The sequence below is a fragment of the Dromiciops gliroides genome, chromosome 5, assembly GCF_019393635.1.
Source record: "Dromiciops gliroides isolate mDroGli1 chromosome 5, mDroGli1.pri, whole genome shotgun sequence".
Classification (NCBI taxonomy): Eukaryota; Metazoa; Chordata; class Mammalia; order Microbiotheria; family Microbiotheriidae; genus Dromiciops; species Dromiciops gliroides.
In genome coordinates this window covers 157,114,503-157,129,603 of record NC_057865.1, presented here as the reverse complement: position 1 = coordinate 157,129,603, position 15,101 = coordinate 157,114,503, and positions in this window count along the sequence as shown.

The window sequence follows — 15,101 nt, the reverse complement described above, 5'->3', positions numbered from 1 at the left end:
GGAAGGAAGGAAGGAAGGAAGGAAGGAAGGAAGGAAGGAAGGAAGGAAGGAAGGAAGGAAGGAAGGAAGGAAGGAAGGAAGGAAGGAAGGAAGGAAGGAAGGAAGGAAGGAAGGAAGGAAGGAAGAAAAGCTTCTTTTCACCCTGGAAATGCAACCAGGAAGTATGTGTAATAGATTTTGAAATAACCTTTTTATTGAAAGCTCCATTGTGGTATTCAGATTTTCTTTATTCATCATGTTTCCCTGTCATCAAGACCAATTGATTTGTCATGTATCCCTTTAATGTTGTTGCCATTTGCTTGTCTTCTATCAGGTTTCCTTTAGTTCAGTATTTTTGTATTGCATATGTGCTATTCTACCTTTTACTTCTTTAGGACAATTTTCCAATATAAGTACATTTTCTCCAATTACTCTTTCAATTTATGCCTTGAGAGTCATGAAACTGAATATATATTCATCCCTAATTTCTTTTTTTAATAATTTGATTTTATTTTAAGCCTTTCTTAAATTTCTTGTTGTTCTATGCTTTCTTTACAATCCACAGGATTAGGTAATTTGGTTCATTTCTTTTGTGTTGTACAATTTGTCAAAAGAGTTTATAATATCATCAATGATTCAGTTGTCATTCTTCCTTTTACTTTGTCGATCCTCTTTGTGTGTTTTCTACTTGTCCTTTTTGTTGTTATTAAGGTTTCTTCCTATTGAGTCTTCAGTGATTCAGATATTTCCCCTTACATTTCTCTATCTCTCACTTTATGACTCTTTCCCTTTTGCTAATTTGTATCCCTGACTGAGACAAAGCTGCCTAAGTTACCTCATTTTGGGGGAAACTAGGTCTATCTTCTGAAGAATCCTTAGGGGAACAAGACTGTCCCAATCTGTGCTTCAATCTCTTTTATTTCAGGTCTGGAGCAGCCATACAAGCTGTCTTTCTGGTTCAGTTCCTCCTTCAGTTTTCGTCCTCATCTCTGGCTAAATTGAATCAGTATCTGCCAGCTTTTGAAGAGTCAGGGAAAAGTGAAGAGAGCTTGTAGGTAGACTCTAGCAGTTTGTGAGTTCCTACTCTAAGGGCAGGTTCTAGCAGAAAGTACTTTGTTTCTCTCACAAACCTCTGACACCAATAAGATTTTAGGTGATACAAATAATTGAATGTTAGTTTCTCAAAGGGCAAAAAAACAATTTTGTTTCATTCTAAAGTATTTGCTACAGAAAGTAGGCACTGGAAAATGTTATATACAACTTGATTACATTTTGAGTCATCAAGTGAATGAGATTACTCTTTACACATAACTTTGTAATTTAACGCAAACTCTCTCTCTCTCTTGCTTTTTCCCTGTCCCTGTCCCTGTCCCTGTCCCTCTTCCTCCATCGCTCCTACCCCCCTTTCTCTGTCTCTCTGTATCTGTCTCCTCTGTCTCTGTCTCTGTCTCTGTCTCTGTCTCTGTCTCTGTCTCTGTCTCTGTCTCTCTCCCCCTCTCTCTCTCTCTCTCTCTCTCTCTCCCTCTCTCTCTCTCTCTCTCCCTCTCTCTCTCTCTTTCTGTCTATGTCTCTCTCTCACACACACACATCTGTATTACATTTCTTATTTCTGTCTCTGCTTCTTTGTTATTTCACTCTGGGTTATATGAAATAATTATTCTCTCCAAATCTCATCTTATTTTTTAACTTTAATTTGTTTATTTCTGCAAACTTCATCTTTCTAAATGTCTATTAAAAAGCATTTAATCATTTTTTGGTAGCAGTCTTAAAAAAGACAGGGATAGAGGGAGGGAGAGGGTGGGGGAGAAATAGGGAGGAGGAAGGGAGAAACAGGGAGAAAGGACAAGGGAAATGAAGGGAGAATAGAAGGAAGATCACTCTATTTTACTGTGTTATTTCGACTATATTGGAGATATGATATGCATGGCCAAAGAGTTTTAGTAGTACAGATAAAGTTACTGTCAATTTTGTATATTATCTTTCAAAAATTAAATTATTTTATGTCTATAAGAATTTTTTAAATTGTTTATTTTTCTATGGATAAGATATTTCTTATATGTGGCTAGAAGAGTTTTATTTAAGCAATTTTGGCAAAAGGACTTAGAAATCTTTATCTGATAATGTTGATTCAAGTAGACATGATTTTGTTTCAAAATATTCTATTTAATTTAATAATTTACATTTTAGTCAACCTTGGTCTGATATAAGGCATAATAATTCTTTTGTTTTGTTTTATTTAGCTTTGTGGGGCAATGAGGGTTAAGTGATTTGCCCAGGGTCACACAGCTAGTTAGGTATCAAGTGTCTGAGGCTGGATTTGGACTCAGGTCCTCCTGAATCCAGGGCCAGTGCTTTATCCATTGTTCAATCTAGCTGCCCCCATAATAATTCTTTATATACTAACATACTTCCAGACAGGCAATAAAAATTTATTGACACCTTTATTAAATTAAATGTGTTCATCTTTTATTTTTTGTTATTAAAGACCTGGGAGAATTATGGTTAATGTGGCTTTGTGCACACACAAATGACAATATAGAATTTGATTATTGTTTAACCAAGTACTGACAGAGCTGGTAAAAGAGGTGGTAAGTGAAGGTTTATTTTTTGAATTGGCCAATTTTTTCAGAATAGCATGGGAAAAACATTTTCCTGTCTAAAAATATACTAGATTTCTAATTTCCCCTTCCATTACCAAATCTGGAAACTCATACTTTTCCCTATGGTTTTCACATGATACACCATTTGTGTTGATTATCCTTACATAGTGTTAACTCTTGACAAAACTGTGATTTAGTTTAAGTTGGTCTTTCTTGCCTCTCCAACCACTTATTCATATGCTCTCCTTGCCCTAGCTTTCTGACTCTTGCTACTAAGCTTCCAGGGTCCTGGTGGAATTTCTCTCTTCCATTTTATTTCTTTTTTTGGTGAGGTAATTGGGGTTAAGTGACTTGCCCAGGGTCACACAGCTAGCAAGTGTTAAGTGTCTGAGGCCAGATTTGAACTCTGGTCCTCCTGACTCTAGGTCTGGTGCTCTATCCACTGTGCCACCTAGGTGCCCCATCTGCCATTTTATTTCAATCAAATTTATTTTCTATGTTCTAGTTCTGCCCCAAATGTATTTGTCCTGGGTTATAGTCCACCAAGACCCTGCCCTATAATAGGGTCAATAAACTGTTTTTTTAGAAGATAGTAGCATTTTTGTAGTGGGATTTACTAGAGAGGAAGATATTAAAAGGGAAAGGGAAAAGGGGAGAGGAAAAACAAAGGGGTGAGGGAATAAGGACAAAAGAAGAGGAAAAAGTAGCTACTTATTTGATAACCAACCCTTTTATGCAAAAAGTGATATTAATGATGAAATACTTAAGCATTATGGTGTTTGCATTATTATATAATTTTTATTAATTGTGAAATAAGGAGGTCTCTTTACATCCTTCAAATCTTACTGAAAATGCCTAACTCCTAAAACCCATATTTGTTCATTCATTCAACAATATTTGTTAAGGTCTTGTTCTGTGCAGAATACTTATAGAGATAAAAACAATAGACTACCTAAAAGGATTTTTAAGCACCTTCTCTGTGTCAAGAACTTCTAATACAACATTCCCATCTTCGTGAATATTACTAGCTACCAGGGTAATAAGTGCCATATATAGGACTGGATCTGACCTTACTTACAAAAAAGAAAGCGTTACTTACTAAAACAACATATTACAGTAGGAGAAAATGAAACAGAATTAGGAAATTCTCAATCTGACATCTCATTGCCCTTTACCCACTATTTTCAAAAACGTAGGTGTATTATTACAGAACCATTCAGGAGACCATCTAACATATTTCTTCGTCCAGACAGAAGAGCATCTAATGTTGTTCAGTTTTTGAGTCAGGTCCAACTCTTTGTGACCCCATGGACCATAGCATACTATATCCTTCCATCCTCCACTATCTCTTATTTATTTATTTATTTATTTATTTTGGTGAGGCAATTGGGGTTATGTGAGTTGCCTAGGGTCACACAGCTAGTAAGTGTAAAGCATCTGAGACCAGGTTTGAACTCAGGTCCTCCTGAATCCAGGGCCAGTGTTCTTTCCACTGGGCCACCTAGCTTCCCCCTCCACTATCTCTTAAAGTCTGTCTGAGTTCATGCTTGTTGTTACCATTATACTATGTATCTAGCTCATATTCTACTGTCTCCATTTCCTTTTGCTTTCAACCTTTTCCAACATCAGGGTCTTTTCCAATGAGTCCCATCTTATTATCATGCGGCCAAAATATTTAAGGTTCAGCTCTAGTATTTTCCCTTCCAATGAATAGCCTGAATGAATGTCTTTACTTACCAACCAATTTAATCTCCTAACTGTCCAAGGATTGGAAAGCTTTGATTCTTCAGCACTCAGCTTTTCTTATAATCCAACTCTCACAGCCATACATTACTACTGGAAAAACCAAAGCTTTGTCTATATGGACCTTTGTGGGCAAGGTGATGTCTTTGCTTTTTTGTTTGCTGTCCAGATTTGTCATAACTTTCAAGGTGCAAGCATCTTTTAATTTCATGGCTACACTCACCATCCAAGTATATAAAATCTCACATTGCTTCTGTTTCTTCTCCTTCTACTTTCCAGGAAATGATAGGACCAATCAATTCCTGAGATCTTAATTTATTTTTTTTTCTGTTAGGTTAAGTTTAAGCCACCTTTTATAGTCTTCTCTTTTACCCTTATCAAGAGGCTTCTTAATTCCTTTTCATTTTCTGCCATCAGAGCAATATCATCTACATGTGTGAGATTGTTACTATTTCTCCTAACAACCTTAATTACAGCTTTTGATTCATTCAATCTGGCATTTTACATGATGTACTCTGCATAGAAGTTTAATAAATAAGGTGGCAATATACAACTTTGTCAAACTCATACCCTGTCATTTGGGAAACAGTCTTAAACCAATCAGTTGTTCTGTTTTTGGTTCTGTTGCTTTTTGGCCCTCATACAAGTTCCTTGGGAAACAAGATGATTTGGTACTTCCATCTCTTTTAGGACTTGCCAAATTTTGCTTTGTTCTACACAATGAAAGGCTTTAGTGCAGTCAATGAAGGAGAAATATATGGGGTTTTTTGGTTTTGGTTTTGGTTTGGGGGGTTTTTGGAACTCCCTCACTTCCTTCATGATTCAGCAAATCTTGGCAATTTGGTCCTTAGTTCTTCTGTCTCTTTGACAACCTGCTTGCTCTTCTGGTAATTCTGCATTCACATATTACTGAAACCTAGCTTGCATAATCTTAAGCATAACCTTGATGGCCTGTGAAATGAGTGCACTTTTTCAGTAATTTGAATGTTCCTTGGCATTGCCCTTCTTGAGGACTGGGATATAAACTTTCTTTTCCAATCCATTTACCACTATTGTGTTTTCCATATTTGCTGACATATTGAGTGCAGAACTTCAACAGCATCATCTTTTAGGTTTTTAAATAATTCAGCTGGAAGTATTAACTAGCCTTATTTTCAGCATTCTTCAGGTTGTCTGGCTCTAAATCAACAACCACACTATTGTCATTATTGGTAATGTTAAGATCTTTCTTGTATAGTTCTTTTGTGCCTTTCTCCTACCTCTTCTTAATCTCTTCTGCTTCTGTTAAATTCCCATGATTTTTGTCTTTTATTATGCCCATTTTGCCATGAAACTTTCCCTTGATATCTCATTTTCTTCAAGCATTACAAAAAGTTTGTTCTTTATAGCTTTACTAAAAAAAACCCAGAGAAGGATACTCCATAAACTTTTGATAATAAAGAATTTAAATGTCTTAACATTGTGAGGGTCAAAATTTGATATATAGAGCATTATTAGGGTGACTCGCCTTAATATTGGGGTCCTGGAAATATGAGGGTTTCTTTTAGGTTTAATCTCCCCTTTGAACTTTACTTTTTATATATTCCTCCCAGGCCAATAAGAAAAGAAGCCTCTGAGCTTTAGTTCATAAAGTATCAGGTTTTATTACTTGGAAATTAATTAAACCAAAAAGGTGAAACCAATTAAGGAAATAAGGAAGTAGAAATGCAGATAGCTAGTCTTAACTCTAAGCTTAGCCTGTGCAATCCCAGAGTGATCCTAATTAAGCTAGTTCAAAGGAATTTAGGGTTTTCTTTCATAAAACTCACCAAACCCTGGTCAGTCTACAGTTACTCAGCAGTCACCCAAAACAGAGCAAAAGACGTGCCTCCGCCAAGGTCCCCAAAGGCCACCAGACTTATTGCCAGGCCCAAAAAGCGCAAACTTTTAAAACACGCTCCTCCTACCAGAAGTTCCCTCCCTTCTGGTCATGTTCAGTTTTTCCTCCCCCAAAAGGGGAAGTCCTTCAAAAGCTGCTCAGTAGCATGCACAATCTCAGGGTGGGCCAGGTGTGGCCACTCCCAAATGATTCAGCTAAAACTTTCGATATTAATCTTTACTACAAATAAGTTTAACCACAACATTTAGTAGGCATTTTTATTGCATTAATTGAAGTGGAAATTTGGCAATTCACAAATAAATTTTGACCAGAACTTCAGTGACGGACTTAGCATTATCTTTTCCATATTCTATAATTCAATCACTCACTAAGCTTTTCAGTATCCATGACCCTGCCTTGTTTGTTTAAGTTGTTTTATGTAATCCCCTACTCATGTCCATTGATGTCAATACTTACTGTAATAAATGTTATTTAATGAAGAAGAGATAATAGAGAAATGTAAGGAGAATGTTTCTCTCCCAAGGCCAAACAACAGGATAAAAACTTCATTCCTTGAGCATCTAATGTTTCCTAGCCTCCTGAGTCATACTACAAGAAAGGCTTTATGTGAGATTTGTAATTCCTAATGATTTTTTTTTCTTAGAAAGGAGCAAAATGCTTTTTTTGGAGAGATGGGGAAAAATTAGGTTTCAGTAAAATTTTTGATTCTCTCAATGAAGTACTCTCAACTCAAAAGTCAAAAAGCCAGTTGCTTGGATTGAAATCTGATCCACAGACCCCTTATAAACCTTTCTCTTGCTAAAATTGGGCCATAGATGCTTTTAGCAAGCTTATTGATGAGTTTACATTCCAATACTTTGGGGAACTTGGGCAAGTGGTTTCACTTCTCTGAGATTCAATTTCTTCATCTTGGTAAAGAAAAATCTGAACCATATAATCTCTCAGGTTCCTTATAACTCTTTAAAATAATCGACTCTCTCACATTCATTAGGATTTTCCCCCTCAGGATATATAACTTGGAATAACTGGAATTCAGAACCAAAAGTGCCCTTTGTGATCATGTTGAACTCCCTAATTTTACAAAGATGGAAATGCAGTCCCAGAGATCTAAGCAACTTGCTCAAGTCAATTCCATTACAGAGTCAGGATTTACAATTACAATCTCAGTTCCTATTTTAATGATCTTTTTCTTATACTATGAATGGAAGGGGATACTGAAGAATCTATTGGGCAGAGTACACTGTTATTTAACAGGTATTATATAAAAGTCACTATAAAATAAGTCCTTCTGGAAGCCTCTCTCAGGTTTATCCAGATATAAGAAAGATTTTATTATACTGAATTTTGAGTAAGATTCTAATCCCAATTCTTATGCTTATAACTTATGTTGCCTTGGGACAGTTCCTTAATATAAATAGCAAGACATCATCATATGCAAATATTAACAAATAAGCAATGAATAAGCATATAAAAAATAAGCATAGTTATTTTTTAGTGAAAGAGAGGGATTTATGATGACAATTCAGAATCAGGTCTTTCCCACCAGAAATTATGGAAAGGTAATTCTTAGGACCCCAATCAATTTATTTATTGATGCAGATTCTGCAAGGAAATAGCAGACTATTCAACATATCTCTTCAGGCTGCAAATATTTGGCACTTAAAAATAGCTAGAAAGACATGATTAAAGTGTTCAAAACTATATAAAAAAAGTTTGTCATCCTTAACAAATAGATTTAAAATGACTATGCTCCAAATATGGACCCTAAAATATATTAGAGTTATGAATGAATAAACTATAAATTATGACAAAACATAATTAAGGCAAAACTGATTGCTATGTACCCCAAGCACATGGATTTAATACTGATCTATAAATATATAAGAACAAAGTTTTTAAATATGCCATTATCCTAAATATTCATAATTTCTAAATTATGTTGAATTAAAATCTTTCAAGATGTAGAAATTTGTGAGAAGAAACTAAAACCATGAATAAGATGACATGCATATCACTTCCACTATCTTTTATTTAAATAGAGTTGTCCCAAACATGCATTAAATGAGCCTACTAAAGATTAGTTTACCTCCCAATACTTTTATTCAATTATAAAAAGCAATCATTTTATTGATCTGTGAGACAGTCCATAGAACATTTAACATAAAAGAACAATAGCAAGATAATGAAAAGACTGTCTGACCTCCATCAAGCAAGATGAGAAGGATGAGCTAACAATAATAATAACTAAATATAAGGTTAAAATAATATGAACAACAATAGTAACAGAAATATATGTAGTTTCAGAGATTACAAAGCAGTGTGCATACATTATGCCATTTGACCCTTGTAAAACCTGGAATGGAATGAATGAATGAGTAAATGAATGTATGAGTAAGCATTTTTTGAGTGCTTAAAATGGTGTCAAACAATGGGAGTACAAATAAAAAGCAAATACAGTTCAAGTCTTCTAGGAACTTACATGTTAATGAAGGATACAGCATACATCAGTGGAGTAGTGACTGGGCAAGGGGTGTTTTGGTCTGGAAAGTTATAGTGATGGTGGCAGGGGGTGCAGGGAAGTGACCATAGCAAAGTAAATTGTTACACTCTCTCCCTTCAGGAACAATGGTAGAGTTGATCTAATCACACTTTATGTTTCCAGAACTGGAGAAGATGTCTATGTAGGAGTGACTATAAAGGAGTGGGTGAAGTGAAGTATTTATGAGGCTTTCCTGAAATTGGATTCACAAAGAACCAATCACTAAGTAGGGCAGGGCACTAGGCTACACATTTCCATATGGAATGGTTAATTTTGGGCATGGCTAGCATGGAGGAAGTGGCAAGGGAGGAGACAGTAAAGAGAAGCTGAATCTTTCTGGGATAGGGGGGCAGAAACTGTGAATAGGTGCTATTTGTATGAGCCCTATATTTTAAAATGTAATAAATTTTTTATTTATGATTTTGAGTTCCAATTTTTCCCCCTTCTTTCCTCCCTCCTCCTTTCCATTCCCTGAGGCAGCAAGCAATCAGATAGGGGTTATACATGTATTATTATGTAAAATATTGCCATATTTGTCATTTTGTACAAGAAAACTTGATTAAAAGAAAAAATGAAAGGAAGTGAAAAATAGCATGCTTCAGTCTGTTCCCTCAATATCAGTTCTTTCTTTGGAAGTGGATAGTATGTTTTATCAATAGTCCTTTGGAATTGTCTTGAATCATTGTATTGTTGAGAACAGTCATGGTATTCACAGTTCTTCATCAAACAATATTGCTGTCTCTGTGAACAATGTTCCCTTGGCTCTGCTCCCTTCACTATACATCATTTCATACATGCCTTTCCAGGCCTTTCTGTAGTCATCCTGCTTGTCATTATACCACAATAATATTCCATCAACATCATATTCCACAGTTTGTTTAGCCATTCCCCAATTGATGTCCATTCCTTTGATTTCCAATTCTTATCCACCACAAAAAGAGAGCTGCTGTGAATATTTTTGTAAAAATAGGTCTTTTGCTCTTTTTGGGGATGTCTTTGGGATATAAACCTAGCAGTGGTATTGTTGGATCAAAGGATATGTACAGTTCTATAGTCCTTAGGGTATAGTTCCAAATTGTTCTCCAGAATGATTGGATCTTTTCACAACTCCACCAACTGTGGATTAGCGTCCCAGCTTCCCCCACACACACACACACACACAACATCCTATATTTTCCATTTCTGTTATATTTGTCACTGTGATAGGTGTGAGGTAATACCTCAGAGTTGTTTTAATTTGCATTTCTCTGATCAATATTGAACTAGAGCAATAACCAGGCCAATAAGAAAGGAGCCTCTAAGCTTTAGTTCACAAAAGGATCAGATTTTATTACTTGGGAATTAATTAAACAACAAAGGTGAAACTAATAAAAATCAAAGATAAGGAAATAGGAAAATAGAAATACAGATAGATATTCTTAACTCTAAGCTTAACCCAGACCCTTTCCAATTTAGCTAGTTCAAAGGAATTTAGGGTTTTTCATAACTCACGTAACCTGAAAATTTACAGTTGCTGACCAGAGGCAACAGTCGCCCGTGACAGAGCACAAACAGGAGCAGCGTGCCACCACCACATGGGGTCAAGCAGAAAGAAGGAAGCCAGCTCATATACCGGAAGCACCGCACCTCCCTTCTGGGAACATTCGATGTTTCCTCCCCCAGAAGGGGAGGTCCTTCAAAAGGCTTCCTTCATAACATCAGAGGGGCTAAGAGTGGTCCCTCCCAAATGAGTTAGCTAAAAATGGGAATATTAATCTTTACCACAAATAATTTTTACCACACTAACAAATAAGGAGCAGGGGTCTAGGCCAAATATTTTGTTTTCCAAGTAAATCTCTTAGAAACTGAAAATGGGGAACAGATAAAGTAACCCTTTATGTACATATAGACACACACATGTAAACACACACATATATACATATACACATACACTTATGCATACATATAATACACACATATATAAACACACACACATAGAGACACATATACCTATACATATATACATATAAAATCCCTAAACAACTTCCCTTTGCCTCTTTTCTGTGTAAGATTAGAACTAGATATAGAAAGGCCTTTCATTTACAGAAACTTTAAAATAATAAAATATCTCCCTCCCTATAGTGTTATATATTAGAATTACAAAACTGTTTTCCTTGAAGGTCAAATATTATGTCTATAATCAGTAAGTTCTTTATTTTGTGATCTAAGAAGAGGAAAATAAGGATGAGGTTAAATTTTGTCAGAAATTAAAGCTCAGGTATTTGCTGGAGCAAAAGCCCCAATAATTACTGTATCTGCACTTTCTCATTGATTTACTCTAATAGAAAAAGAGTAAAATAGATCTGGTAGTTACAGAAAGGTCATGTAGCTGACTTAGTTTTCAAAAGTTTGAGCTACTTTCAAAAAAGACTGTCATGCAGTATGAAAAATTACAATTATAGGCAAGTTATAGGCCTATCTGCTAACTGCTGACAATGATGTTTTGTTTTTTTTTTTTTAGTGAGGCAATTGGGGTTAAGTGACTTGCTCAGGGTCACACAGCTAGTAAGTGTCAAGTGTCTGAGGCCAGATTTGAACTCAGGTACTCCTGACTCCAGGACCAGTGCTCTATCCACTGCGCCAACTAGCTGCCCCAACAATGATGTTTTTATAAGAGTAGTAAGTCTACTGGGAGAAGACTTAAGAAGCCCAAGGGCAAAATTTCTAAAATCCTGTTTCTTCAGATTAATCATCGATAGTTAATCAGACCAACATTTACAGAGGGGACTTCTGCAGCGGAGTAAAGATGGCAGATGAAAGGCAGTGAGCTCTTGAACTCATGACACAATCACTCCAAAAACCTTCCAAATAATGCCATAGGACAATTCCTGGAGCAGCAAAACCCACAGAAGAATGTGCTGAAATCATCTTCCAACCAAGGGCAGCTTGGAAAGTCTAAAGGAGGGAACTGCTGTGCTGAGACAGAAGTCAATCCCAAACCCAGTCACCCTGACATAGATCCAGTACCAGGAAAGCCTCTCCAGAGAAAGAGACGCCCCCCCCCCCCCGGGCCAATGAATCAGCTACAGCACCAGTGTCATCTGGAATTAAGTTCACAATCTGGTGAGAGGGCTGAGCCTTTGACAGGTGGAAGATTACAGGGGTCTAAGCTGGTGCTGAGGCAGAACTTGGGTTTTTTACTCCTGCTTGGAACCAGGAGATAGGCTTGAGTAGCAGTGGCTAAAGTGGGGGAGGGGCACAGGTTTGTTGGAGCTGACAACCACAACACACAATGCTCCTTGAATAGCAAGTTGGTCTGGGGTCATGTACGGACCAGGGAATAGGCCAAGCAAGTGAAGAACCTGCTCCTCCTTAAATCATACCACTTGGGATGTTCTGAAGCTTGGGATAATGCAGCCCAGAAACAGGACCCCACTTTAAGGAGCTAAAAGTCAGGTAAAAGAAAACAAGATGAGCGGAGAAAGGTGAGGACCATAGAAAGTTTCTTTAGTGACAAGGAAAATTTAGGTGCACCCTCAGAGGAAGATGTCAATATCAGGGCCCCTATATCTAAAGCTTCCAAGAAAAATATGATTTAGTCTCAGGCCATAGAGGCACTCAAAAAGGACTTTGAAGATAAAATTAGAGAGGTAGAGGAAAAAATGGAAAGAGAAATGAGGGTCATGCAGGGAAAAAAAAAAACATGAGAAAAAAGTCAACAGCTTGAAAAGCTAAATTGACCAAGTGGAAAAGGAGGTACAAAAGCTCTCTGACAAAAATAATTGCCTAAGAATTAGGATTGAACAAATGGATGCTAGTGACTTTATGAGAAACCAAGACATAATAAAACAAATCCAAATGAATAAAAAAATAGAGGGCAATGTGAAATATCTTCTGGGAAAAACTGCCGACCTGGAAAATAGGTCCAGGAGAGATAATTTGAAAATTATTGGTCTACCTGAAAACCATGATCAGGGAAAGAGCTTAGATATCATCTTCCAGGAAATTATCAGGGAAAATTGCCCTGCTATTCTAGAAGCCGAGGGTAAAATAGAAATTGAAAGAATGCCCAGATTACCTCCTGAAAGAGATCCCAAAAGGAAAACTCTTAGGAATATTATAGCCAAATTCCAAAGCACTCAGTTCAAGTACAAAATATTGCAAGCTGCCAAAAAGAAAGAATTCAAGTACTGTGGAGCTCCAGTCAGAATAGTGCAAGATCTAGCTGCTTCTACATTAAAGCACCACAGGGCATGGAATGTGATATTCCAGAGGGCAAAGGAATTGGGATTACAACCAAGAATCACATATCCCAGCAAAACTCAGCATTATCTTTCAGAGGAAAAAATGGGACTTTAATGAAAAAGTAGACTCTCAGGTATTTGTAATGAAAAGACCTGAACTGAATGGCAAATTTGACTTTCAAATACAAGACCCTAGAGAACCATAAAAAATTGGAGTTGGCGGACATACCTGGGGTCATGCAGTGGATGACTGTCTTCTGTCTGAGGCTGGGTTTTTACTGGGATACCCCTGGGTCCAGGGTGGATACTTTGTTGACTGTGTCACCTAGCTGCCACATGATAACATCTTTTTGTTGTTGTTGTTGTTTTTGTTCTAATTTGAGAGGCAATGGGGGTTAAGTGACTTGCCCAGGGTCATACAACTAGTAAGTGTTAAGTGTCTGAGGCTGGCTTTGAACTCGGGTCCTCCAGAATCCAGGGCTGGTGCTTTATCTACTGCACCACCTAGCTGCCCCCACATGATGACATCTTTAGGGCTAAATTGAGGGGTGAGGGGAATGCAATGGGGGAGGGGGAAGGGTAGAGGTAGCATGGGGTAAAATCCCACATGAAAGAAACAGGAAAGGGCTTATGGAGTGGGTGAAGAGATGGGGAAGGAACGTGGCAGCAAATGAATTTTACACTCATCAGAACAGGATCAAATACCTTAATCTCATCAGAGTTGCCTCAAGGAGGGATTAGAACCAATTGAATAGAGTAATCTATTTAATCTGGGCAGTAAATAAGCCTAACACTCATCAGCATTGGCTCAAAGACCCCAATCTCATCAGAATTGGCTCAAGGAGGGAATAACATACACTCTCAATTGGGTGAAGTAATCTATCTAACCCTGCAGTAAAATAGAATGGGGAGGAGATAAAGAGAGAGGGGCAAAAGAAGGGAGGGAAGATCGGAGGAGGGGACAGACAGAAGCAAATGCCTTTTGAAGAGGGATAGGGTGAAAGAAGATAGATAATAGAGTAAATATCATGGGGAAGGGAATAGGATGAAGGCAAACAGTTAACAATAGTAATCATGAAAATGAGAAAAGGGGGGAAATTTATACAAAAATATTTATAGCAACTCTTTGTGGAAGCTAAGAATTAGGAATAAAGGGAATACCCATCATTTGAGGTATTATTGGAGTAGCTGTGGTATATGATTGTAGTGGAATGGTATTGTGCTATAGGAAATGACAAACAGGATGATCCCAGAAAAACCTGGCAAGACTCATATGAACTGATGTATAGTAAAGTGAGCAGAACTGGGAGGACATTATGCATAGTGACAGCAGTATTGTTCAATAAGCAATTGTGAATGACTTACGTACTCTCAGCAATACAATGATCCAAGAGAATCCCAAGGGACTAATGAGGAAGCAAACTATCCCTCCCCCCCCCAAAGAACTGATAAAAAGAGCACTTGTGGATCGTACATATATAACTTATATCAGATTGGTTGATGTCTTGGGGAGGGGGGAGGAAAGGGAGGGAGGGAGGAAAATTTGGAACTCTAAATCTTATGAAAATGAATGTTGAAAACTACCCTTCCATGTAACTGGAAAAAAATAAAATAAATGATTGTTGAAAACAAACAAACAAACAAAAAATAATTAACCAGACCCATTCAGAACTTGTTTGGAATAAAATTAAATATCCTTCAGATAGCCTTCAAGATGGTATAAAATGATGCTCTTTCCCTATTGTAAGAGGAAAAGAGAAAGCCAGCCTAAATGCAAGCACTATGAGAAGACAGAGTAAACAAAGCCAAAAGCTCTTCTCTCGACCTTTGTAGATTTCTTATTGAATTGTTTTGATTTATGGTCGATCCTTCCTTTCTCTAACACCCCCACCCCCCAACTCTTCTTCCATGAGAGGAATCATGGCATAATGAGTAGAGAGCTGGTTTTGAAGTGAGGAAGGTTTTAGTTCAAGTCTTATCTCTAAAAGGGACAAAATGGACCTTAGCAAGTCTCTCAAACAGCTGGTCCCCCAGGCAACCCTTTCAATTGCAAAAAAGCTGATTGCATTTGAAGAGGAAATCTCTCCATCCCTAAATTCCCTGTGCCAGTGAAATTATAGGTCTAGTCCTTAACTCTT